This window comes from Scylla paramamosain, chromosome 4 (assembly GCF_035594125.1).
Source record: "Scylla paramamosain isolate STU-SP2022 chromosome 4, ASM3559412v1, whole genome shotgun sequence".
NCBI classification, from domain to species: domain Eukaryota; kingdom Metazoa; phylum Arthropoda; class Malacostraca; order Decapoda; family Portunidae; genus Scylla; species Scylla paramamosain.
Genome location: NC_087154.1, coordinates 31262027 through 31287026, shown reverse-complemented (window position 1 = coordinate 31287026; position 25000 = coordinate 31262027). Strand labels below are relative to the sequence as shown.

Genomic DNA, 25000 nt, shown 5'->3' with positions numbered 1-25000 from the left:
CCTCAGTCTTAAGTCATATGTATTTGCTGGCAGGCTTTTGAGTAGATAACTTAAAATTTAGGGAAAGCAGAGGTGAGTGTAGTTTACTCAACTTGTTACATCGACCACAGGTGTACAATATGTTCGTAGGGTTTGTGTTATTGTTGTTAAAAGTGGTGCTGATGGTGGTGGTTTTACTGTTGCGTTTGCTGCTGTCGCTCTTCATGATTACCTCTGGCACAGTTCTGGTTGGGCACATTCCAGAGGGAGAAGCACTTTGAACCGAACCACTCCACCTATCCCGCGTGCCTCGTATCTGTGAGTGGCAGGAAGACATCTGGAATGGGATCAGTGGCTTGGAGTTGTGTCCGCCAGTTGGATAGGTGTCGGATCGTGCTTTCATTGTGATTTTTTGTTAAGCTTAAGCGTCCTGGGTGATGTCCAGAGGTGTCAGATAAGTTGTAATCCGTGTACGTGTAGCAAAGTGAGTCTAAAGGGATCAGTGATGGGCGACCTGACCTTACCAGCGAATATTTGTGTGCCTGTCATGGGTGGACAGTGTTTCAGCCCCTAGTGTTTTGGTGTGTGAGTGTAAATGTGAGGGAGAGTTGGTGTGTTAGAGGAGCATGCTGCCGTGTTGCGTTCTGAATTGAAAACAGGTTCATATGTGTCTCAGGGTGGCTGGGTCTTCCGGGAGTAGTGAGAGGATGTACTGCGTCATTATTGTAGGGTGTCATCATTGGGTATTTTTGGCGCATAGGTGTGGGCTTTGCAGTGGCTCCGAGTCCTTGCCGCTGGGATGTGTCTTGTATGTGAAATTGACGGGTGTTGTTGAGAGGGTTACTGAAAAAAAAATGAGAGAGAGAGAGAGAGAGAGAGAGAGAGAGAGAGAGAGAGAGAGAGAGAGAGAGAGAGAGAGAGAGAGAGAGAGAGAGAGAGAGAGAGCACCGAAGGCAGCACCCGTTTAGGAGTTGCGTTTTCGTAAAGATTTGTTGTCAAAAGTGAGCGAGTGACAACGTAACCTGGTGAAAAGTCTGGGTATATATTTGTCTTCCTAAAAAGTTGGTTAGAAATTGCGCCCAATGATTTGCTTAATGTGTATATTCATTAGTGGAAGCTTCTGCGTGAGAAAGACGCCGGGTCAAGTGTGTGAGGAGAGTTAGGATGCGTCCCCGTGGCTACCGTGGACAAAAACTGGGTTGACTTGCTGCTGGAGGCGTATGTAGTGTGGCCAGTGAGAGGGAGTGGCTGGGAACATAGAGGCAACACAGGGCCACTTGCTTCGAGGTGTTCATGAGGCAGGTTGTGCAAGTTAGTCTCTGTTTGGCGTCAATGTTGCTTTTAATCTTGTGAACTTGTAACGTGAGCACACAGCATAAGTCTTTCCACTGACTCTCACCTCTTTGTTGTCCATCTCGCTAATGCAGGGGGCAGCCAGAACCGTCACCTTTTTATCCTTTTCGATGTTAAACTCCAGAGCTCTCTACCTGTTTGTTTTCTCCATTCTTATGACTGCAAGTATTTCACGAGATAAGTATCAAAACACCTTCAGAATAGAATTTTACTTCGATTTGGATTTACTTATTTATTCATTCATTTATTCATCTATTTTACTTGTTGAGGAGACCGACAACTTAGCGGGCCTGCTCTTGTCTTGCCTCCTCCACATGTAATATTCTTGGGATGATTAGCGTAACATTGGTGGCGTAGAAGCAAGCACACGTCTCAATAACAATAATGCAGCAACAGGCTCCCATGCTAGTGAGTGATGATTCCTCGTGGGCCAAGATGCTTCAGGTATTTCCTTGCTATGTTGCCCAGACCTGTCAGTTTTTATGTGTCAAGTTTTTATTGGTATTTATTTTACTGGTCTTTCTGGTATTGGGGGAGAGAGGAGGCGGTTGTCTGAGGCATTGTTTGCTTGTGTCTGTATACTGCATCTGTCGAGTTGATTTGGTTCTCGATGGCTGGGAATTGTGCAGGGGAGGGAGAGAAAGAGAGAGAGAGAGAGAGAGAGAGAGAGAGAGAGAGAGAGAGAGAGAGAGAGAGAGAGAGAGAGAGAGAGAGAGGGAGGGAGAGGGGTTGTTAAGAAGTTTATATAATTTGCCAGTATTTGCTGTGTGAATTCAGCAACATGAATAGGACCGGTTGTTCTTATTTTGTGTCTAATTCTTTGTTTTTTGCTGCATTTTATTCATTCTCTTATTTATTTATTCACTTAATTATTCATTTCGTGCTGGTGGGAAGGAAAGACCGCCGCGTAAGTCCAGAATTTAGTAATCTAACTACGAAACAAGACGTGGACCTCACTTCCTCACCAATACAATTTATACATACATTTATTCATTTACTTCAGTTTTAAGACTTGTGTTTCCTGTACACGCAGGAGACTCGTGTTCCGGGACGTCTGATTGTGCAATGGCTTCATTTTATTTCTTCCTTTTTCTTTTTCTCTCCTGGCCGGAAGTTGAGGTTGCAGGAACACACGTGGGCTTGTCTACATTCTTTGGGGACAATTGTTGTTGCTGCTTCCCACTCGCCAATAATTTTCAAGCCCCTTTTTTTCGTACTTGCATTATTCTCTCATAAGGACTGTCTTCAAAGGCCGCATGATGAGTCAACTTCTCTCAGTAGTTTCTTTTTCCATTAGTGGTGCAGAATACTTGTTAAAATTACCGCTGGAATCACGAAAACGCCCTTGAAAACTCACGTAACTTCCACCAGTCTGCTCATAGATGCTGTCGAGATAAGACGCCGAAACTTTTTGAGAATTTGAACCTTAATATAGCTGAAATTTTCCCTTTTATTCATTATTTTCTTTTCTTCATTACTGTCTCTCATTCAGTCAACGCACTTACTGCTCTTACTGGGGTTTCTACTGTGTTTTCGTTTCTTGTTCTCGGTTTCTCACCTACCCAACGCTGTTAGTGTGGTTTCTACTATTTTTGTGTTGATATAACTATTACTGTTCTCGTGCTTGGTATCTTGGTCACACAACAGAGCGTGACGAGTTTCAGTCCATCAATTAGGGTCCGTCACGCGAGGTGGGCTGGGCAGGGTGAGTACCGAAAAGGACACAGGAGGAGGAGGAGGAGGAGAAGGAGGAGGAGGCTTGAAGAAAAGAAAGAGGAGGGGAGCAAGGCAGGGGGGGGAGGTGTATATGTAAGAAGAAGCAAGAGGGAGTGGGAGAAGGTTTACCAGACAATGGTTGGGTCAAGGACGTGTTGGTGTCTTATGTGGACCACTTTTGAAAGACTCGAGTGAAAATTATCATAAGGTGTTTTCTTAATTCTGCTGGCAGTTTAACAAGGATGTTATATTGCCAGCAAGAAAAAAAAAAAAAAACACAGATGTGACCTTGATGAAAGACCAAAGGATTTCGAATGTGGTGCTCCTGAAATGCTGTCCGCCATACTGATCACTGTTATTAATCAGGTGAAGTCCTCGAAACCTCTTTTGCCTGTCGTAATTTATGTATGCATATGTGTGAAATTCAGATGGATATTTATTATTTCTTTGATATGTATACATAAGATATTTTGCATTTATTTCACATCTAGGGATGATAACATTATGTCAATAGTTTTACTGACATAAGCAAACTGGAAAATACAAGAATTTGGCAACATCTGCAGCCATAAAATAAAATGATTTCATTGCGTAATACTTTGCTGATAAAGCCTGTGTTTGTATTTATTTCAAAGTACATTTTGATATTGTTTGCTCATTTTCGTACATTGAGGTACTGGTAATGGTAACAATAAAATAAGAGGCTCAAAAAGCATATTGGCAACTTAGACCACGACTGAGGAAATAGTCCCTAGATAACTGGTACACAAAGCTCATTTTACCACCGTTCTCTGTGAAGGACTTATCTGTCCCAACCTGCCTGGACGCCTCGGCAGCACGTGAGATGCTGTGCAGTCTGGGCCTTGTGCTGCCCTCTGTCTTGTGATCACCGGGCGGAATGCAAGTAGAACAGAGTTGTTTTTTTTTCCGTGAGCAGGACTATGAACTGCACACGCGCTTGCAGAAACCTTCCAAAAACAAGTGGATGCAAATTTATATCTACTGAATATCAAAAAAGCACAAATGCGGTTCACTTTATTCCTTCAATATTCTGACTCCTGAATCCATTTAATAATTGCTAATAATCCCCATTTCTCAGTCTGACCAGCTTCGTGCAATAAGTAATTCCCTGTGAACTGTTTCTTACTAGATTATTCTCCCTTCTTGTTCTGTTAGGATTGTAAAAACCGTTAAATTTATTTTCTTATATACTATACTTCGATTTGGCAATGTTTCATCAATTGCTTTATGTAAGCAGCTGTTTGACGTCGTGGCTCAGCAGCAATGTATTGTTAAAATCGCAGATAATTTAGAAGCCATCTCAGGACTGTCATCTTAATGAGACATCATTTAGAAGACAGCTCCTGAAGCGCTCCATTAAGGACCCACCGCACCCGGACGCTGCCTTCGGGATTAAAAATGCTGCACGACGCTTTAGTCGTTGAATAAAATCAAGCTGCATTATGATTGATGTACAGTGTGGGCGTTAGTGATTTCCTTTACGTCTCTTTGGATGATTCGATGCTGAGAGGTGAACATGGATGCCTCTCTTATAATTATGGACTGTATTCTCAAACGTATGCGTCTTATCTCGACAGCTAACTGGTAGTACTGGAAGTTATTGGGGTTTTCAGTGATGTTTTCATGGCTTGTGTGATGGTTTAACAAGGACTCAGCATGGTCGCTAGGGAAAAGACGCACCTGGGAACCCGGCCAATCACGTCTGCCAATTTGGAAAACAATCTTAATGAGAATCCGAAAAATACGAGCTTGTGGCCGAGTGGTGCAGCAAAACACTTTGGCTCAGACAGGAAGGGTGAGGCTCTAGGTGGCCCCAAGCCGTGTAACCTTTGAATAAGACACATTTGTACTTTATGCTTCCTTTCCGTGTACATTATTATTTTTTTAGTAGTAAGAAGATATGCGGGGGGTCCGTGAGGCAATCTGTGTGAGGAGATGCGGTTGTTGGTGTTGATGTGAATGTACGACCCTTCACGACCCTGACATTCAACAGTGCCTTGAAAATTATGCAGTTCTTTTTAGGGGGTGGAAATGCTTGTGGCGGGGAATGTTGGTGCTGTGAGGGAGTGTAGATTGCTTATAAAGGGCGTGGAGGGAGTCAGTGTGCGTGCTTCCATTTGATCCTCCCTTTATGATAACGTCGAATGATTGTGGATGGGTGGGGGTCTGTGGTGTGGTCCTGGGTGCTGTGAGGGATGCAGGGCTGTCTAGAGGGAGAAGACAGGTATAACATACAGCCCTACCATCTGTCACTGTCATCATAATACTTCAGTGAATTGGGATGGGAATGTGTAAGAGGACTGTGGGTGCTGTGTAGAAATGAAGACTATTTAAAGAAAATATTAATACTGCGAGAGATTGTAGACTGTTTAGAGAGTCCACAGAGAGGGCTTATTGCACAGTACTGCTACTCAATACTGCCCTAATACTGGTGCGATTCAGAAGGGGACTTGATAGAGTGTGGCTGCTGTAGAGTAATTTAGAGGGCGTGGAGGGAGTGGAGCATGTCGTGGCCGCGAGGGGCTGAGGCAGGGCGAGGGGCGCGGGGCGTGAGGGCGAGGCTCCAGACAGCCGAAGGTCACTCTGGTGTTGATCCTCATGTGTATTAAAAAGAGTAACCAAGGGATGGCGTAACACACACACACACACACACACACACACACACACACACACACACACACACACACACACACACACACACACACACACACACACACACACACACACACCTGCCTCCTGACGCGGTGACAGGCAGCTGTGCCTGGTACTCCTCTGTTTAGAACGCAAAACTCTGTTCACAGCGGCAGCCTCACTGCGCAGTGCATGTTTACCTCTGAACTACTTTGTTATTGTAATGCACCACTTTATTTCTGACTCTTTTCTTGTATATTTTTGTAACAATTTCAGTTGATTGCATAAGCAATGATGTGTATTAGCAAAAGTAAAGTGGCATCGCAAAACCAAATGATTTCAGACCATAAATTATGTATTTCGTGTTGGAAATACTGATATAGTTAAACTTTTCATTAGCTCAGTGCTCTTGTGTATCAGTAAATGAAATTGGTGCAAAATAATGCATTGGTATTATTGATCGAGGTAAATGCGGTTATAGAATGGTAGAAACCTGATAAATTATGACTCCTGCAAAATATTTATGTTCTAGAATATTTCGTAATTTTTATTTTCTGCCCCGTACGGCCTGGCAGATATCAGCAGGCATGGAAGAAATGGGGTCTTGAGTAATGGAAAGCTCGTAACGATATGGAAATATACCCCCGCACTGTGTACTGACGGCGTGGTGGTGCACGTCTGGGGCGAAGGAAGGCAGGCCATCGTTCATCAGGAGAGGCAGCGGCTGCACGAACACCAATAAACCCTCATTATAATGCCTCCCGATATCCTTATGCCAACCACGGCCTCTCCCACAAGCGATTGTCATGCAGCCCTATCAGTATGTGGAGATGTCTGCCACGTTTACTTTTCTTTCTTTCGTTCCAATATTTTTTGTCTGCAGCAGAAATGACCAATGTGACCTTGTGCTCGTATGGGGGTACCTGTGTGCTGAGAAACTCCTCTCCGGTATTGCGAAAATAGTTTATTTCTATCATAAGTGTCTTACGAAATGTACCTGGTGAAGGGAGATGAAGGACTGGGAAGAAGGGACGGAGAGGCAGGGAGAGAGGGAGGTGGGGAGAGAAGGGTGCTGGCGGAGGGAAAGCCATGAGCGGAGATGAAGGCGTGGTGGCGTGTGGGGCGCGGTGACTCAGTATGAGGTGGAGGGCAGGGGAGAGGGTGGTAGAGGAGGGAGGGATCCTGCCTGCACGGGATGTCAGCCTGTTAGCTTTATGCACACACACACACACACACACACACACACACACACACACACACACACACACACACACACACACACAGGCCAGTACGTGCTCACATATAAATGGTCTTTTTTGTAAGTCCTTCCAAAAGCTCTTCAATCAGTATTTATTCTTTCAGGGCGAACCAACACGACACGCGCGGCGCCCTTGAGTCTTTCCCTCACACCCCCTCTCCCTCGCTATTCCGTGCGTCCATGTGCCCGGCGGCGCCACCACCAGGTCAACATTTACCCAGGTGGGCCGCGGCGGGCCGGGACTTGGTGAGTCCTGAGATGTACAATGGCTGAGGGACACACTGGCCGTGGGTGCTGCAGCGTCAGGAGGGGAAAAGAAATATAGCAGAGGTATATTTCAGTTGGACCACTGTAATCTTTGTTTTTATTAATGTACTTGTTTCTTCTGGAGGCATTCCCTTGCAGGGCGCCTGGTGGATGCAGCACCATCATTAGGTGTTTCCAGCGCTGCTTAAATGCCTTTGTCTCTGAGCCAGAAGGAAAAATGGTCATACTCAAGGTTAAAAATATTCTGGACAGTGTGCGCTAAGCGAGACCTTGAGGCAGGCGGGAAAGGGCGCTAACCGCCGAGCGTGAGCACCACTACAGCAGTATTTGTGTGTTGAGAGAGTTAGTATTTTTAGTAGAGTTGGTCTTTCTCTCCCCTTGTCTGGGGCAGCTTGTCTTAATCTCCTTGACTGGCGCTAAGCTTCAGGTGGCTGACTGCGAGTGGCATATAGTGACAGTTAATGACTTCACTGGCGGGTCGCGATGCAGGGAGGGACCGCATTCTCTCTGCCTGAAATTGAGGTTAATGGGTGAGGGAAGTCTTGTTGCGCAGCTCAAACACTCTCTGCAGCGTGGTCGGTAACGTCTGGTGATTTTTTTTTGTCTCATTAGATAATTTGTCAGTAACCTGTGCGTAAGATGATGTCGAAACGAAATTGTGTTTCTATTATTTTGAGAACTTGGTTGTTTCGATTAGCGAAATAAACATACGGTTTTGTTTCACAGATTCACTGAAAACTACTCAAAGTGAGGAATATGTTCAATGTTTTTTTTGTTTTTTTTTTTTTTCGATATGAGATTCCTTGCATTCAGGGTGGCGTTGTGTGCGCCAAGGGATGCACAACATGACGTAGAGTGAGGACGGGATGTGCCGAGGATCAGGGACGTGAAAACTGCTCATCGAATGCTAGTTTATCGCAGAATCATCCATAACATGCTCACGTAGACAAAACAAAGCACTTCATTACTTTCTAAGGCATCAGTGAAAACTTATGTTGTCGCTTCGCTGATTCACGCCTCGGCCACTCGCCTCCAGGACAACACGCTCAGGGCAATTAGCTGCTGAGAATGTCCATGTTGTGTGCTCACTGTTTCTGTCCACTCCGGAGGGACATTTGTACCGGATACTAAAGGACCAACGGTTGATAGACGTTGGAGTGCAACAGGTGGCGCTTATCCTTTATGCTCATCTCTGCTTCCCTGTCTTTGAATGCTGATGTGTACCGGTAGAGAATTTATAACCATGGAAAAAGACACATGTAAGTTAAGTGATGGTATAGTTTTACATAAAAGGCATGCCAGGGGAGGGTAGGTGGAGGGCGGGGAAGGGTGGACGGAAAGTAAACATCCTCCGTCAACATTCATCAACAGTTTCTTGACCACCGCCCGCCCTCCCCACGGAACCGCGGTACTCGGGGAGGGGTCAGGGTCAAGGATACCCGACCGTCTGTATTTGAGCTTGTAATGGAAAAGGAAATACTGTAAACAAGCAAATGTAGCCATCGACACATCAGCCTCCCTGGCATTCCCGTGAAGCTGACGAAGCCGCCGCCTCACCGTGCTGGTGGTGCTGTGCTTGTTCAGGGATTGGCGAACAGAGAGAGAGAGAGAGAGAGAGGAGAGAGAGAGAGAGAGAGAGAGAGAGAGAGAGAGAGAGAGAGAGGAGATCCCGCAATAACGAGGTCATATGTCGCCGGCAAGGGTTATGAGAACGCTGTCTCACTAAAAAAAAACTGCCGTGAGCCATGGTTGAGTTTTCTACCTTTAGGCCAGATGCCAAGCTCAGTGCTTCGTAACCCTCCGATTCAGAGAGAGAGAGAGAGAGAGAGAGAGAGAGAGAGAGAGAGAGAGAGGAGAGAGGAGAGAGAGAGAATCTGTGACATCCAGTGACCTTTGTCGCCATTTCCGTCCCACGTCCCCACTTGGCACACAGCTGCTATGTCCGCCTGGCAGGGAAGGACACGGGTCTTCCCAGCAGCGGTCCGGGGGTGATGCTCCGAGACGCACTGCCTAAGGGAACGTCCTGTCGCACTGGTCAGGTGAACCCAGCCACCTGCCCCACCTGCTGCCACCGAGCCCAGCATTACCTGTCCAGTACCTGAAGCCTGGACGTAAAAGAGATCCGAGAGGTCTTGTCTTCATCCCTTTTTATTATAGTGTATGTACGAGGATGTGACGAGAGAGAGAGAGAGAGAGAGAGAGAGAGAGAGAGAGGAGAGAGAGAGAGAGAGAGAGAGAGAGAGAGAGAGAGAGAGAGAGAGTCAGTTTTTTCACTCCCATCCCACGTAAACATTCCCCACCATTTGCTGTCATCCCATCTTGTCACTCCTCAATCACTTCCTCGCCTCCCTAAACTAACCAGCACTTTGCATTCCTCCTTCACACCGCCGGGTCTCTGTCGCCGCTTCTCGAACAGAAGAACAGAAGAGTCGATAACAAACTGGACACTCATTACATTCTACTATAGTCATTTCTCTTACGTCTCTTCGTTTTCTTTCGTAACTTCTACGGTTGAGTGGAAAAGCCTCTGCCTCCCTAGCATCAATTAACACCTGTTGTCTAATGTTTTCTGTCCTCTTTTGCGTCTCTCTCTCTCTCTCTCTCTCTCTCTCTCTCTCTCTCTCTCTCTCTCTCTCTCTCTCTCTCTCTCTCTCTCTCTCTCTCTCTCTCTCTCTCCTCATCTCACTTCTGTCAGGGATAAGTGAAGTGGAGGATCTTAACATGGCATTTCATGTAAGGTTATAAAATGTAAGGTTATAAAATGACGCTGGGTGGAGAGGTGAGATGCTTTGTTGAGGTGGCATGGGGTAGATAAGGTACATTAAGAGGTGAGTGTTGCAAAGACAGGAAAATTTCTTGTTCCATAGTGTAATCATAAGTGTTAGTGATGGTGAAGTGTGTGTGTGTGTGTGTGTGTGTGTGTGTGTGTGTGTGTGTGTATGTGTGTGTGTGTGTGTGTCAAGGATGAACTATGTAATGTTGTACTAATGCTGTAAATGGGAAGGTGTTGCTGTAACTGGGATGTTCGTGAACGTAATGATGTAGTAGTGGTGGTGGGGGTAGTAGGGGTGGTGGTGGTGGTGGTGGTGGTGGTGGAGGTGGTGGTGGTAGAGGTGGTAGAGGTGGTAGTGGTGGTAGTGGTATGGCCTTTCCTTTTATTGTCTTCCTTCCAGATGTCATTCACCTGAGTTTCGTGGAAGATCCCCTTTCCGAGAGAGAGAGAGAGAGAGAGTGAGAGAGAGAGAGAGAGAGAGAGAGAGAGAGAGAGCGGAGAGAGAGAGAGAGAGAGAGAGAGAGAGAGAGAGAGAGAGAGAGAGAGAGAGCTACACCTGTTATCCAAAGTTCCAATGGCAGGTGCAAATTGAGTTTGGTGTGACACACGCAATGAAAGGTTTTATGTTAGTATTTAGAAGGTTAACTTTAGGTGTGTGTGTGTGTGTGTGTGTGTGTGTGTGTGTGTGTGTGTGTGTGTGTGTGTATACTTGTTATTTAATCTTACTAATATACTGAACGGAACAACTACTGTACTTTTCATTCTCAGGTGACCATCTAGTTTAGTTACCCATTGCTACGTTTTCTCTGGTAGCACCACAAACCTGAGAAAATGCAAAGCTTGAAGGGTAAAACTTCTCCAAATTGAAAGTTCCCGTCTTGCCATGACAGGGGTTGTTTTATCAGAAGCAGCTGTGCAAATTATATACTTCATTAATTCTTTGAGCCGTGTTTAGTGAAGCTGATAAACTGTGACGACCTGGTATATATGTATAACTTTGTGCTCAAGTGAAGTGTTGATGAAGTGGAGATTAATCAACGAGAAATCCACTACTATTAAAAGCTGTTCCCTGGAAATTATATCATTGTTGTAGTTGCAGAGTGCTATGATTGTCTTTTATTACTATCATATTCTTTTAAATTAACTAATAAACGAGAGAAAAAATAAGGAAAAGAAAGAAAGAAAAAATGTACTATATATAATCATTCGTGACGTAAGGGGACAGAGATGTGTTCTGCTTGAGGTGTTCAGTGCCCTGCTTGAGACCCTCAGTGTTCCATCTTATAACGGAGCAGGAGGTGCGGCTCTTAAATCAGACATTTTTTCTGTAATTAGTGGCAGTCGAGCCTCGCCCAAAAAAAAAGTTTTTGCTTGCCGCGCTTGCCTCTCCGCAGTCCAAGACGCTCCGCCGCATTAAACTGAAATTCGCCCTCGTGGTGTAAAAATAAGGTCAAGATGTTGCCCGCGTAAAGCACATTTCCTGGTGGCTGTGTTTGCCGGTAACAGGACCCAGGCCACTCTGCCTCCGCCATGCAGGCAAACACTGTAGTCCAGGTCAATGTAGGAAAATTTTCTCTTCTCTCTGTTCCTTAATAATATATGTCCGAACCTGTTCTCAGTGTTTTTATCTCAAACTGTGACGTGAAATCAAACTCGTCAGGGCAGGTCAGGGCGGGGAAACTGTGACCCTTTATTTGTCCTCCCTATTTTTGACCTTTTTTCCTGCCCTTTCCACAAGTAATATATACCTAAAACGGTTTTCTGTTTTTATTTCAAGAGTCTGACTTAAAAAACGAGCATGAGGAGTAGCAACACTCTTGACCCTCTGGAGCTGTTTGCTGAGGGAGCATGACATGACGGGGACTGCCACGTGTAGGCCTTTTGTCTTCTTGCATCGTCCATTATGTTCTGATGTTGTGTGAGGGCACGTTAGGGCGAGAAAAACTATGACTTTTCCCCATCTTCCTTGTCAGTATGCAATACCTACAACAATTAGGTTAGATTCGGCTAAGTTAGTTTTTGTTTAATTTGTATTTATTTATTTATTTATATTTTAACTTTTTTTTTTACTCTGTCTGATAAAATTTACAACCGAGTCCTGGCAGATCAGCGGAAAAAAAAAAAAAAAAACGAGAACTCTTCCTTTTTCCCTCTCTCCCACTTCTCTAGCACTATATATCTAAAACTGTTCCTTATTTTCATCTCAAAGGGCTGATTAATGAAGACCAAACTGACTCTTCTTCCTTCTGTAGATGTATTTACCCCAAACTGTGCATCCTTCTTATCTCAAAGTGTCACGTGAAAAACAAGCGTGGTAGGGCAGATCAGGGCAGCGCCAGCAATACTCACCTTTCCTTTCTCTCTTTAGCAATATTTGTCCAGAACTGCTCACTGTTTTATCTCAGCCTTAAGAAAAACGAGTGCAAGCAGTCAGACAGTCAGCAGCAACACACTTGACCCCCTTGACTTGAGCCTGCTGTTTGCTGAGGGGAGCGGCCGAGAGGTGCTGACCCTACAAACATTCTTTCTCCCTTCCTGTGTTCCATTATCCCCACTGACAAATTGTGTGAGGCCGTTGTGATGCGCGGAGACAGCTTGGATATCCTTGTTTAGATACGTAGTGCAGATGGCGCCTTATGACCTCGCTGGTGTGTCATTAATCAGTTAGTCAGTCAGTCAGTTAGTTAGTTAATTAAATCATGTCCAGTTTGTGAAGAAGGACAGGGTGGCAGAATGAAAAAAAAAAAAAATGAGTGAGGTCTTGTCTGTATTGTGCGTTGTAATCGAGGAGTTATTTTGATGCTACATAGGTTAGGTTTGTGTTACCAGCTCTCTCTCTCTCTCTCTCTCTCTCTCTCTCTCTCTCTCTCTCTCTCTCTCTCTCTCTCTCTCTCTCTCTCTCTCTCTCTCTCTCTCTCTCCCAGGCTGTTTGGAAGGCGCTCTCACGGCCTCTTCATGATACAATTTTCCACAACAAGACCTCCCACTGGAAGCTTTGGCCGGCGGGGAGTGAGGTGCAAGAAGATACCCGCGGGTTTTGATGAATAACCAGAGGCGGCGGGAGGGGGAGTGGTTCGAGAGGCGGGTGTGGGCCGCTGGCTGGCTGGTCCACTTGTCTCGTGTGTGAGTGGCGTCCCTTGAACGTCTCTGCGGGAGGGCGTCACGAGGTGGTCATTCCGGGCCGGGACAAAGGGGCGTGAGTCGACGGTCAGAGAGAGAGAGAGAGAGAGAGAGAGAGAGAGAGAGAGAGAGAGAGAGAGAGAGAGAGAGAGAGAGAGAGAGAGAGAGAGTGGGTGGGTGGGGGAGGGGTTGTGATTTGAAGTTTGTTGCACACACACACACACACACACACACACACACACACACACACACACACACACACACACACACACACACACACACACACACACACACACACACACACACGTATGCTCATTTTAGGCAACAGACACACATAGGTATCTCTTCTTGGACTTACTGGATTCTGCTGTATGTAACTGTGTGAGGGCGCCTGCTTATCCTTCCTAGCTGATAGCCTGGCCAAGGTCCCGGGGTCAGTTCCTTGATTGGTACTCTATCCTCTATGCGTTGCCGTGATACTTAATTATGTTCCTCATTGTGTATTATTACGCTTGAGCTACAAAGGTACACAAAAGAAGGACAAACATCAGAAGACTTTTTTCTTTTTTTTTTTTTTGGTCCCTGTCGAGGCTGTTTGTGATAAAGTGCTTGGTGTAATCTAAAGTTAAGGTGAATGCTCTATAAATACTGAACTGCTAAGCGTGAGATGTTTATAGTGTGTCTTGAGGGAGAAATACTTATACTTACAGTATAAGTATATGGAAAAAGAGATATTTGAATATCGTTTGCGCATTCGTCCTTCTGGTGAGCGACAATCATGAAAGCTTCTGTCGTGGGTGGACGAATACCAAGTCACGCACGATTCTGGCGCTGTGAAGTTTAATTTTTCCCCTTAACCTGACGTGGCGAAAACAACACTGGGGACATCTATAGGGTCTGGGGGGCTGTGGAGGGGGACCGGCGGCTGTTTTTTTCCCCCTTTACCATTGTGGCGGCGTTGCAGGAAATGGATCGGCGGCTCTGTGGCGCAGTACAGTTGAAGCGAGACGCAGGCTTCATGTGGGGCGTGTCTCCTCCTTTGACAGACTGCAGTGTGCGTCTCTAAGCTCGGCTATTGCGATTGTTGTGCGTGGAGGAGAGCAGAGGGAACACCCCTTATTTGGCGCCTGACTTCTGTTTCCACTGCTTTTTGACGGTCGAGAGGCGAGGGCAAGTAACTGGTCAGGGGCAGTGCAGGGTAATTATTAAGAGAACTCAGCCGTGTTGCGAGAACTCTAATACAAAACAGATGACCTTTACTCTTCCCTACATTTGCAGTTACACGTTTTGCTGCTGCACCGTTAACCCTTTCACTGCGGATGACTCTGTGACACTTGCAGCTTAATGTGAGTAACCCTTTACCATTTTAGCAAACAAGAGTAAAACTGTAAGCACTAAAAGCTTGAATTTCTTGATCACTTCTTTTGTTGTCAGTGATGCCTTTTAGAAATATGCTCTATATTTGAACCAGATCACTAACCCTTTGATTGCTACGGTTTCTCCTTTCATTGCGATACGAAACAGTTACCACCACCAAATGTAAAGCATGAAATCCTTATAAGCATCTACAAGAAAGCACGGGGATGAAAAGAATAGATTTTGCAATTTCTACCCAGTTTAAAGATTGGAGGTGGCTGTAGAACAAGTAAAGATGTCTCAGAGTGATTAGTAATTAAGGAAAGATGTACCAAATAGCAGTCAGAAGGTTGAACTGAAGAAGCCATGACAGTCGAAGAGCTAAGTGATAGACAGATATAGATTACGTGAATGAAGGAATACATAAGATTAGGATCCTCAGCTCGACCTACTCCACACGCGGGTGCAGCTGAAGGAAGTTGTCGTGGCGAGAGAAGAATTACTCCTCATCAAACATGGCGGTGTGTGCTCAGTGCTCCAGGCTGTGGGAATGTGCTGCAGTACGATACCCTTGTCTCGGAGCGCTTCAAGCAAATGTGGGTTTTGTCGAGGTCGTGTTTCTAGGTCAAGTAAGGAAGGTAAACATGCACCATAGGGCAGCTGCGATGGGCTGATGATGCTAATGGTTTGCTCTACTGCCAGACTTTTAATGGATTGGCTCAGAGCAAGACGACATCTGGTGTTGCTACAGTGATCCCTATAGAGTGATTCCCACACACACTGCGTCACTGGTTCATCACAAATACTCCTATAGCTGATGCCATTTTCTCTTGTCTTGTCCTTCAGGTGAAATATTGTCTTTCGGTTTTATTCTCTCATGCAGTACTTCACCTTGTAATAAAACTCCATTTATCTAAATCCTACTTCTGAAGATTCCCCATGGAAAAATTCACCTAAAATCATTTACACAACGTAACTTAATTGGGTAATTTCTGTTGGGGAAATCTTTCAGGTGAAATGTTAGTGGTGCAAATTTATCAGGGGAAATTATGGTGTACGGTGCTTTCAGACGCTTTTATTCACAGTCAGCTGAGCCTCCATGGTAACAGATAAAAGCCTGCCACCACAAAGTCGATCCACCTCACTCAGCCAGCCAAGGGATCACTGGTAGGCTTTTCCGCAGACTTTAATACAAATAGATTTTCCAGCCGACTGAAGCATATTCTAGAACACTGCCCGCACCTCGAGTACTTTCAAGAGACGCTAGTTGAAGTTACACAGGTTTTTAAGAATGCGAGGAACTCTTTGTGCAGATACAGATGTCTTCATTTTGAGTGTGTTGGGTATGGAGTGGAGGCGTGGTCATTCTAAGAGAGAGAGAGAGAGAGAGAGAGAGAGAGAGAGAGAGAGAGAGAGAGAGAGAGAGAGAGAGAGAGAGAGAGATTGATGACTGGACTGCAAGAATCTACCACTTTCTAAAATCGACAGTAAATCGACTTGAACGTCCCCCTCCATCTGTCTCTCTCTCTCTCTCTCTCTCTCTCTCTCTCTCTCTCTCTCTCTCTCTCTCTCTCTCTCTCTCTCTCTCTCTCTCTCTCTCTCTCTTACACAGACACACACACACACACACACACACACACACACACACACACACACACAAACGAGCTCAAACTATGATACAGACCTCACCCAATATTTACAAAAAAAAAAAAAAAAAATCCCTTTCTTTCCTTTATTTTCCCTTTTGCCTCAGCTTATATCTCCCCCAAGCTCCACAAAGGTCACGTCAGTACAGAGGGAAGCTGGCACCTTGCAGTTTTGTAGAGGATTATAATTAAACGCAAGAATGAACGCGTACCACAAGAACTCGCCAGCGTAACAGGTTTTCCTTGCTAGAGAGAGAGAGAGAGAGAGAGAGAGAGAGAGAGAGAGAGAGAGAGAGAGAGAGAGAGAGAGAGAGAGATCATAATCCTCCCACACTATGTAGTTAACCAACCAGTTATATGTGCCTGACTGGTTTGCTGAGGCGAGGGCAGGAGAGGAGGTGTGCCTGTAGTGTGTGATGCGAGACTAGCGTGTTTTTAAGAAGAGTTTGTTGCCCTTGACACTCTTCCCTCACGCCTCCCTTGCCTCCTCCACCGGCCCGGCCTTGAGTACTTGCGCTCCGTCCTTGTCCTCTTCCTCCTTGCCTTCCTCGTTAATTAATGGGGCTTTCCTACTCGGCTGCTCCTAATGAATGCGTCTCTCCTCCTCCTCCTCCCGTTCCTCCTCCTCCTCCTTCTCTGTGTTACCTGTGCTATCCTGTCTCATCCACAAACAGTTAGCGTACAGTGGTTATCCAAACGCCCTAGTAAGGACCTCAAGTTCCGTTGCTGTGTGGACCTCTTTTGTATTCCTTTGTATTCCTCCTCTTCCTCCTCCTCCTCCTCCTCCGTCACTGTTTCCTGTACTTCTTCCTGTTCCTGCTTCCTCACTTCTTCCTATGAACAAAATACGCACCAGCAATGCATCCATCAGCCTGACACCAGTCCGTCTGGGAGCCTGAGCGTGCAAGACATACGAGTCTCCTGCAAGTTTCCTGACGATACACACACACACACACACACACAGACATTATTGACGATCCACGTGGCTTCCGGAGTGGGTGGTGAGGTGTATTAGACTAGCGCAGACTTCAAACACAGATGGATGGAGAGGTGCCGAGTGGTGTAAAGTAATGAGAAAAAGATATAGAGAGGAAAGTAACGCAGATAAAGTTTTAGAAATATTACTCATGTGTTGTGTGATATGAAAAGGAATTGTAATGTAAGCCTCTGTTGTCTGGAGGATTTTGCTTGATGATTTCGCGTTGAGTTGCGATATAAGATGTGTTGTGAGTGAGTGTACATGTCAACCTTCGCGCCTTTCATGAAGATGGCTAGCGGTGCAGAGGAGATATTGACTTTCATTTGAGAACATTGACTTGTGTTTTTGACGTCTGGTACGCTCCATCCTCCTCCTCCTCCTCCTCCTCCTCTTGTCTTTCTACAGGACGTCATTTAATTGCTCCCGCGCGCACTCACGTCCACACCTTGGGAGAGAAGTAAAAGTGTGGGTCGTGACGTGGCGTTGATGGAACACACATGTTTTCCTCTTAATGGGATTATCGACGCGGATCATCGGTGTGTGTGTGTGTGTGTGTGTGTGTGTGTGTGTGTGTGTGTGTGTGTGTGTGTGTGTGTGTGTGTGTGTGTGTAGATTCCAACAAATTTTTCCGAGGCAAGTGTGTGTGGTATGGAGAGGCAGAGTAACAAGTGTGAGATATCGGAGGCACAGAGGTGAATGTGTGAGGTATCGGGAGGTAGAGAGGCAAGAATCGTAAACCAGAGACGTGAAGAAAAAAAAAATCGCAGAGGTACTTTTGCTATCTTGTTATTGGACGGCATTGTTTTGGCGTTTTTATGGGGAGGTTCGGCAGGTCCGGGTGTGGAATGTGACTGGTGGGATGAGGAGGACGTGGTGGATGCCAGACGTGTGGTTTATGTTCCTCGGAAGGTCATACTCAGCGGAAGGGGAAAGGACGTCCTCTGCGTTTTAAAAGAGGCGTCACTTGATGATTTTTGTCGTTGCGTGTATGTTGGAGTACAGTATTGGCCCGTATTCAGGAACGTTTTGCTTTCATAGCACGACTGTTTTCAAAGGCCGCAGAAATGTATAACAGGGTCCTCAAGAGTGTTTCTCCTGTTAATAATGTAGAAATCTGTTTCATCTGTCACTAGAACCATAAAAGCGCCTTTAATAACCCGTATAACTTCGAATAGAGTCTTTTGAAAGTAGTGGAGGTGTGGCGCAGAACTGTTTCAGAATATGGTCCATTTTCGCGTGGAGGCTTAGGGTACGAGATTAAGGGAAGAATATACAGTTTTTTAGGACTCCTTTAGGTATGAAGATGCCCGGACCCATTACTAGTCAGAAATTTTGCTATTAGAGTGTACATCATTTGCTTGAGTATGCATTGAGTTAGGTAATGTGTGATATTCGCCTGTTGATAAACATAAGAATTGTTTTACCCTTCGCGTTATAAATCAGAAGAAATGCACTACCAGAACATACCTATCAGTACTTATGCTATTATGAAATGTATATACTTTGCTTAGTTTTCATTCAGAGGTGAGAAATCTGTGGTGTTGCCCCCAAATGATAAACCTGAAGGCCGCGTTTCACTTTCCACGGTACAAAATATCTGCTGGAATGCCCCACAGCCTTCGCCACACCGCCATGAGAAAGACACTGCCGACACTTCTCTTCAGATTTTACTTTACATTTCAAACCAGAACGAACTTGACTCAGCAGCGGCGCGGGGAGGAGAGGCGGGAGGCTGAGTGTGGTGTTTGGCGAGGGGCGGGGAATCGGGGCGCTTAGTGAAAAAAATTATGTGAATCACTTTTTTTTCTTCTTATTTTCGAGTCTCGTCTCTTCCTTTCTGGCCGGTGTGCGATCTGAGCCAAAAACAACAGCCTGTTTCCTTGTGGCGGTGGACGCTCCCTTGTAAGAGAATGAGAGAGTGAGAGAGAAAGTAAAAAAAAAAAGAAAAAAAAGTGCAGGAGTTTATATAGGAGGTTTGACTCAACTTAGGTTTAAAGAACGTGAATATGCAGCGACACGTCCTTATTTCTCCAACACGGAAGTAACACAAATAGCAGAAATAGAGCTATCGTCATCAGCAGCACCCCAGTAAGACCACCACCACCACCACCACCACCACCACCACCACCACCACCGCTACCGCCGCCGCCACCACGCAATAGCAGCAACAAATGCAAACTCAGTTCCGTATCTACAACTGGACGTCAAGGTATCATTGCTGCCCCCCCAAAAAAAAAAAAAAAAAAAAATGATCATGGTACTTCAGCCTGAAAAAGAAAAGAAAAAAAGTCATCTTGAATCACCGTGGAAGAATTCGTGCTTTCACTCAATACAACACTCAGGCTTGCATTAAGAACACAGATGTACGCATGCATAAGTGTTTTTTGTATCTAACACACACACACACACACACACACACACACACACACACACACACACACACACACACACACACACACACCACAAACGATCAGTTTCCACGGGTGACTGTGAGTATTTGACCAGCAGGGGAAGATTTGTACAGCATTGCCACATCCATACCATACTTGTCACTCGCCGTCCCCTCTTGCAGCACTACAATGAACCGAGAAGCAATATTGTTCCATTCCTTCATCTCCTCTTAAGGTCAGACCAAGACTGCATCACTTACAAAACGTTTTCCACATAATAAAAAAAAAAAAAAAAAAGGAACTTCATACAGAAAAGATCCAGACACAAGTTAACCAAATGAAGTAAACTCATTCTCATTCTGCGCCGTAAAGAAGAGGTCTCATGAACCAGGAACAGTGACTCCTTTAACCCATTCTTTGTTTTCCTTTGGCCAGGATGAGGGGCGGGAAAGGTCTCCTCACGTTTGGACTTTGTGGGGTAAAATTACACTTTTCCCTGCGGTCCGTTAAGTGCATATGCTGAGGGGCATGGCGTGGACAGGCGAGGTTTGCGGGTCTTGGGGGATTTCTTAGGTGTACTGAGTGTCCCTGATCTCGAGGTGGTAGCTCATAAGGGATTACAAGGGATTCCAAACACCAAATCTTCAGGTCCTAATTAGGAGTATTTAACTATAACTTTTGTATCAGAGGAGAACGAGCTACAACATTTCTTTGATATTGTAAGTGTTCCCAAGCTTGAGGTGGTGGTTCATAAAGGGTTATAAGGGATTCCAAATAGCAACAGATCTTTAGGTCGTAACTAAGGGGAAGTAACTACGCTACTATAACTATGTATTGCAATAGAAACGAAAGAACTGCAAAATTTCTTAGATTTGTCGTTTGGCGTCTCTGTTCTAAAGAGTCACTTGTGTTAACTTTCCCTGGTCCACCTCGAGTCTATGTATTCAGTTTCGTAAATCATGCACTTCTCAAGACCTGTAGAGTATTTTAAGGTTCTCTCTCTCTCTCTCTCTCTCTCTCTCTCTCTCTCTCTCTCTCTCTCTCTCTCTCTCTCTCTCTCTCTCTCTCTCGCTCATTCATTCTGAGTTAAAGGTGAATCGTGGGTTCCCCGCCACCCGCACCGAATCAAGACGCGTGATTGTCTCTCCGCGTCGCCTCGTTGACCGCTCGCCACTTGTTGCGCCGCCACTACAAGACAGGCGTGTGACTGCATTGAGGGATGGGGAGAGAGAGAGACTCGTATTCAGAAATGTTTTGCTCTCTCATCTCGACTATTTCTAAAGGCCACAGAGATAAATGTCCGGGTTCTCAAGAGTGTTTCTCCCCTTAATAATGTAAAAATCTTATTAATCTATTACGAGAATGATAAAAAACCACTCTTATAAAACTGTGTAACTTATCTTACAATACGTTAGCTTTGCATAAAAACTACTCTTCGTAGAGACCCATTAAATAACTAAATATTTCTCCATTACTTTTTTTTTCATTTGAGATGGAAGAGAAACAGCAACATAGTATTTTTCTTTCTCCTGTGTTTTGTATCTGGCGTCCTTTAAAGCATAAATAAATAAATAAATAAAAATAAATAAAAAGTAATAATGATAAAGGACATAGCAAGGAAAACAACCACCTTATGTAAAAGACGAGCCAGATCATGTTTATAATCGTAGAGTCTCCCTCTGCACGGACACTGCCTGGACGTGGCCGCTAAACCCAGCCACCTCGACGCGATGATGACGCTGCTTGTCCTCACGCTGCTCAGCCACGTTTGCCAAGCCGTTCCGGGCAGTGTTCTTGAGCCGCCATTGTTTACCTCGCTGATTTTCTCGAGGTTTCAAATACAACGAGAACTCTTGCCTTAAACGTGTTTGCCTGAGCGCATTGTGTATTCTTTGCACGGAGAAACTCTTGCTCACCTCAGTCGTAATTAGTTTCACGTGAATTAACCATTTTTGACCTGTGCGATATGAATGTAAGTAGTGTGTGAATGTTGTCATCTTTATAATATTATTGTATAATTTGGTATACACACGGTTTCTTGCAGGTTACCTTACTTATGCTCAAATGTATTCCCTCTCTCTCTCTCTCTCTCTCTCTCTCTCTCTCTCTCTCTCTCTCTCTCTCTCTCTCTCTCTCTCTCTCTCTCTCTCTCTCTCTCTCTCTCTCTCTCTGACACACACACACACACACACGCACACTGGAGGTCCTCTCGATAACCCCTTCCAGTCACGCAGTCGCTGTTCCGGCGTGAGCAGGCGACCACGAGCACCAATTGGGCATAAGTGAGACGTAAAGACCAAACTCGATAATCTTTCTGACGCTGAAGATTAATGTATTATCTCACGCGTCTGTCTGAGAGGAAATCACCGCTATTTTGTGTGGAGAAAAATGGTGCGCGTAAATCTCCGATAACAGATGTAAGGGAGGCGTCTCAAATAATCATCTATAGGAGAAAGTACAAGTCGTGACGGTAATATTTCAATTCATGTGTCTAGTACTTTTTTTTTTATTCTATTTTTTTTGTTTATTTATTTATTTTTTTCTTGTTGGGGGGTTCAAGTTTAATTCAGCACGTGGTAAAAATAGTGCGCGTAGCAAATCTCATGACGGAAGGTTTTTTAAATGTCTTGGAAATGCGTGTCGTGAATCAAATGGTTCACTTCACTTGTCTGCGTTACATGTGTTTTCTTTCAGTCTTTGGTATTAGTTTCAGTTTCATTTATCACGTGCTAAAAAAACGGTGCACGTGAGTCTTATTCTGCTGATGTAAGGAAAGTGTCTTAAATATAAAGCTGCGTTAGGTATTGAAGTCCATTTGTCTGGCTTATATATATTCTTTTGTCTTTGTCTTTGGTATTAACTTCGGCTTCATTTATCATGTGAGTTTCAGTTCATAAGTGTAAGGAGAGTGTCTTGAGTGTTATCTGTAAACGCACGTGTTGAGACTCAAGTATTTATTTATTTATTTATTTTTTCCGTTGCATTTCTTCCAGTTTAATTTATCAGTACTTGAGATGCTGGACGTAAATTTAAGTTCTTGGATGTATGGGAAATGTCTTCATATCCCTGAGAAAATACGTATCCCAGGAAAAAGAAAAAAAAAATTGTACTCATTATATTCCTTTAACTCCCACTATATTTTTCAGTTCACTTAATCACATACTAAATAAACATATACTCCTGAATCTCCATAGACGTAAGTAAGTTCCATCAAACATCCTCAAGAGAGTACGCGTCATGACAATTTCCACTTCATCTATCCACTTCATCTACCTATCTTTTAAAATTCCAGTATTGGGTAGGGCTCCATTTATCACGTGGCTCGCTGTACTATCTGGGTCGCTGGTAAAGGTTTCCGATATGGTGGAGTTGTGGGTGATCTAAAGCGTCACAAATCAACTTGGTATTGTTAGATGCAGCAGAGCAAGGAGGCGTGGTGTGGAGGTGTGATGTGTGCGATGTGGGTGATGTATGTGTTGGGTGGGATGGATGGCGAAGGGACGCTATGGGAGGGTGGAGGGTGTGGAAGGTCCTGTTCACCTGTCTGAAGGAGCACGCGGCGGTGTTTCCCATTAGGTGGCCGGGAGAGATTGGGGTGGACAGGTGGCTGTTAGTTTATCGAATCAGTTGAGTGCTAAGTAGGCTCGAGGTGCTAAAGATGGTATTTCAGGTGCGAGGTACTAGTATGTGGAGGGCCCTTGTGTGTGTCTGTACGAGTATGTGTGTGTGTGTGTGTGTGTGTGTGTGTGTGTGTGTGTGTGTGTGTGTGTGTGTGTTTCATACGTTACTATTTTTACCTGCTTTTATTATGTTAAACCGAATATTTATGTTAATTTTCCTAATGACACTTTATCATTCTCTTTAAGTTTAGTAGTTTCCCACTGCACATCTTTTTCTTCTGGCGTGAGAGATAGATAAATAGATAGATAGATAGATAGATAGATAGATAGATAGAGAGAGAGAGAGAGAGAGAGAGAGAGAGAGAGAGAGAGAGAGAGAGAGAGAGAGAGAGAGAGAGAGAGAGAGAGAGAGAGAGAGAGAGAGAGAGAGACACCGTATCCTCCTCTCCTCGGCCATCCAGCAGGCGTAAGGAGCAGGGGTCATGTCCTGGACGCCGCCTGAGGGAGAGGTCATGACCCTGGAGGGTGTCAGGTACACTTGGGGATGCAGATGAGGCGCCGCGGAGGAGACTCAAACAAACAGCCTCGTAACTTGAGCTCAGTGTCTGCACCTGTGCCTTCCCGCGCCTCCTGGGAGTCTGTCATGGTCCACGGTTCCCTTAGGAGGAGTCTCGCATCATGATACAGTTACGTCCTCTCTCTCTCTCTCTCTAGGCCCGGGGAGTGGGAGCGCCCGCCTCACCTCTCAGTTCCACCACTCAGAGACTCACCAGAACGAAAAAGATGACACGGAAAGGATCTTAATGGGACTGTTATGTAGCTATCGGGTAAGTTCTCCACTGCTGAAGGAGGTAAGGAAAGAGAGCGGGTGAGTGAGTGACGAGAGGCAAAAAGATCGTGAGGTGTTAGTTATGAGGACGTCCCACCCATTACACGGAGAGCGATGGCGTGCTCATAACACGTTTACACTTATAAGGGTCTCCACCTCCTGCACGTATGCCATCCCCTCAGCCAAGCCTCCCCTGCGTCACCCCGCGCGGGAATGTGAGGATGTGCCGTTGTCTTGTCGCTTAGCTCACCCTCTGGAGTAGGGAAATGGAGCCCAGATACACACTTCGCTGTTGTTACCTGGAGGTTTGCCCTGAGAGAGGCGGAGGAGCGGGAAGACACAGCCAGGTGAAGGTGAAGGGGGACGTGTGGCGTTCTTACCTGTGGAGAGAAAAATTATTGTATATAGGGAGAAGTAATGTAAATAAGCAGAATTTCATCTTAGACTATAGAACACTCACATCATGTCTTTTATTTTTTTCGTGTGTGTGTGTGTGTGTGTGTGTGTGTGTGTGTGTGTGTGTGTGTGTGTGTGTGTGTGTGTCTTTTCTCTTTTCTTCTTTAGGTTCCAGTCTCCACCTGTTTCAGTGACGATTTCGGCCTGATGCAATTGACACTAAACCTTACAGTGAAACCAAGTGAAATTAATTAAATTGCTGGTGTAGGGAGGAGGAGGAGGAGGAGGAGGAGGAGGAGGAGAAGGAGGAGGAGGAGGAGGAGGAGGAGGAAGTCATTTCGCGCCTCCCGGATAAGACAAGATCCCTCCACAAGACGTGAGGGTCGCGGGCAAGGCCTCCGCGGCGCCCACACTCCGCCTTCACTACCACATCCTCCTATGCCTTACCTGAGCCTCCAGCCTCACCTGTAACTTCACCTTCCTCCCTTCCTCCTTTCACTCACAATTATATCCTTTCTCCCCCACCCGTCAATGATCACTCTCCCTGTCACCCTCCTTGTGTGTCATTTGTTACCACGCGCACAGGTGCTCATTTGGCTTGTCGGAAAAAGAGAGAAAGAGAGAGAGAGAGAGAGAGAGAGAGAGAGAGAGAGAGAGAGAGAGAGA

General features: G+C 45.3%; 1 long non-coding RNA gene across 1 annotated transcript in view; it reads left to right on the top strand.

Moving 5' to 3' along the window:
- Positions 1-24119, top strand: part of LOC135099998 (uncharacterized) — a 107679-nt gene extending 83560 nt beyond the window's left edge. Inside the window, exon 4 of the long non-coding RNA XR_010268476.1 lies at positions 23824-24119. This is a non-coding gene — a long non-coding RNA (uncharacterized LOC135099998). The remainder of the gene's footprint in view (positions 1-23823) is intronic.
- Positions 24120-25000: the final 881 nt, after the last annotated feature.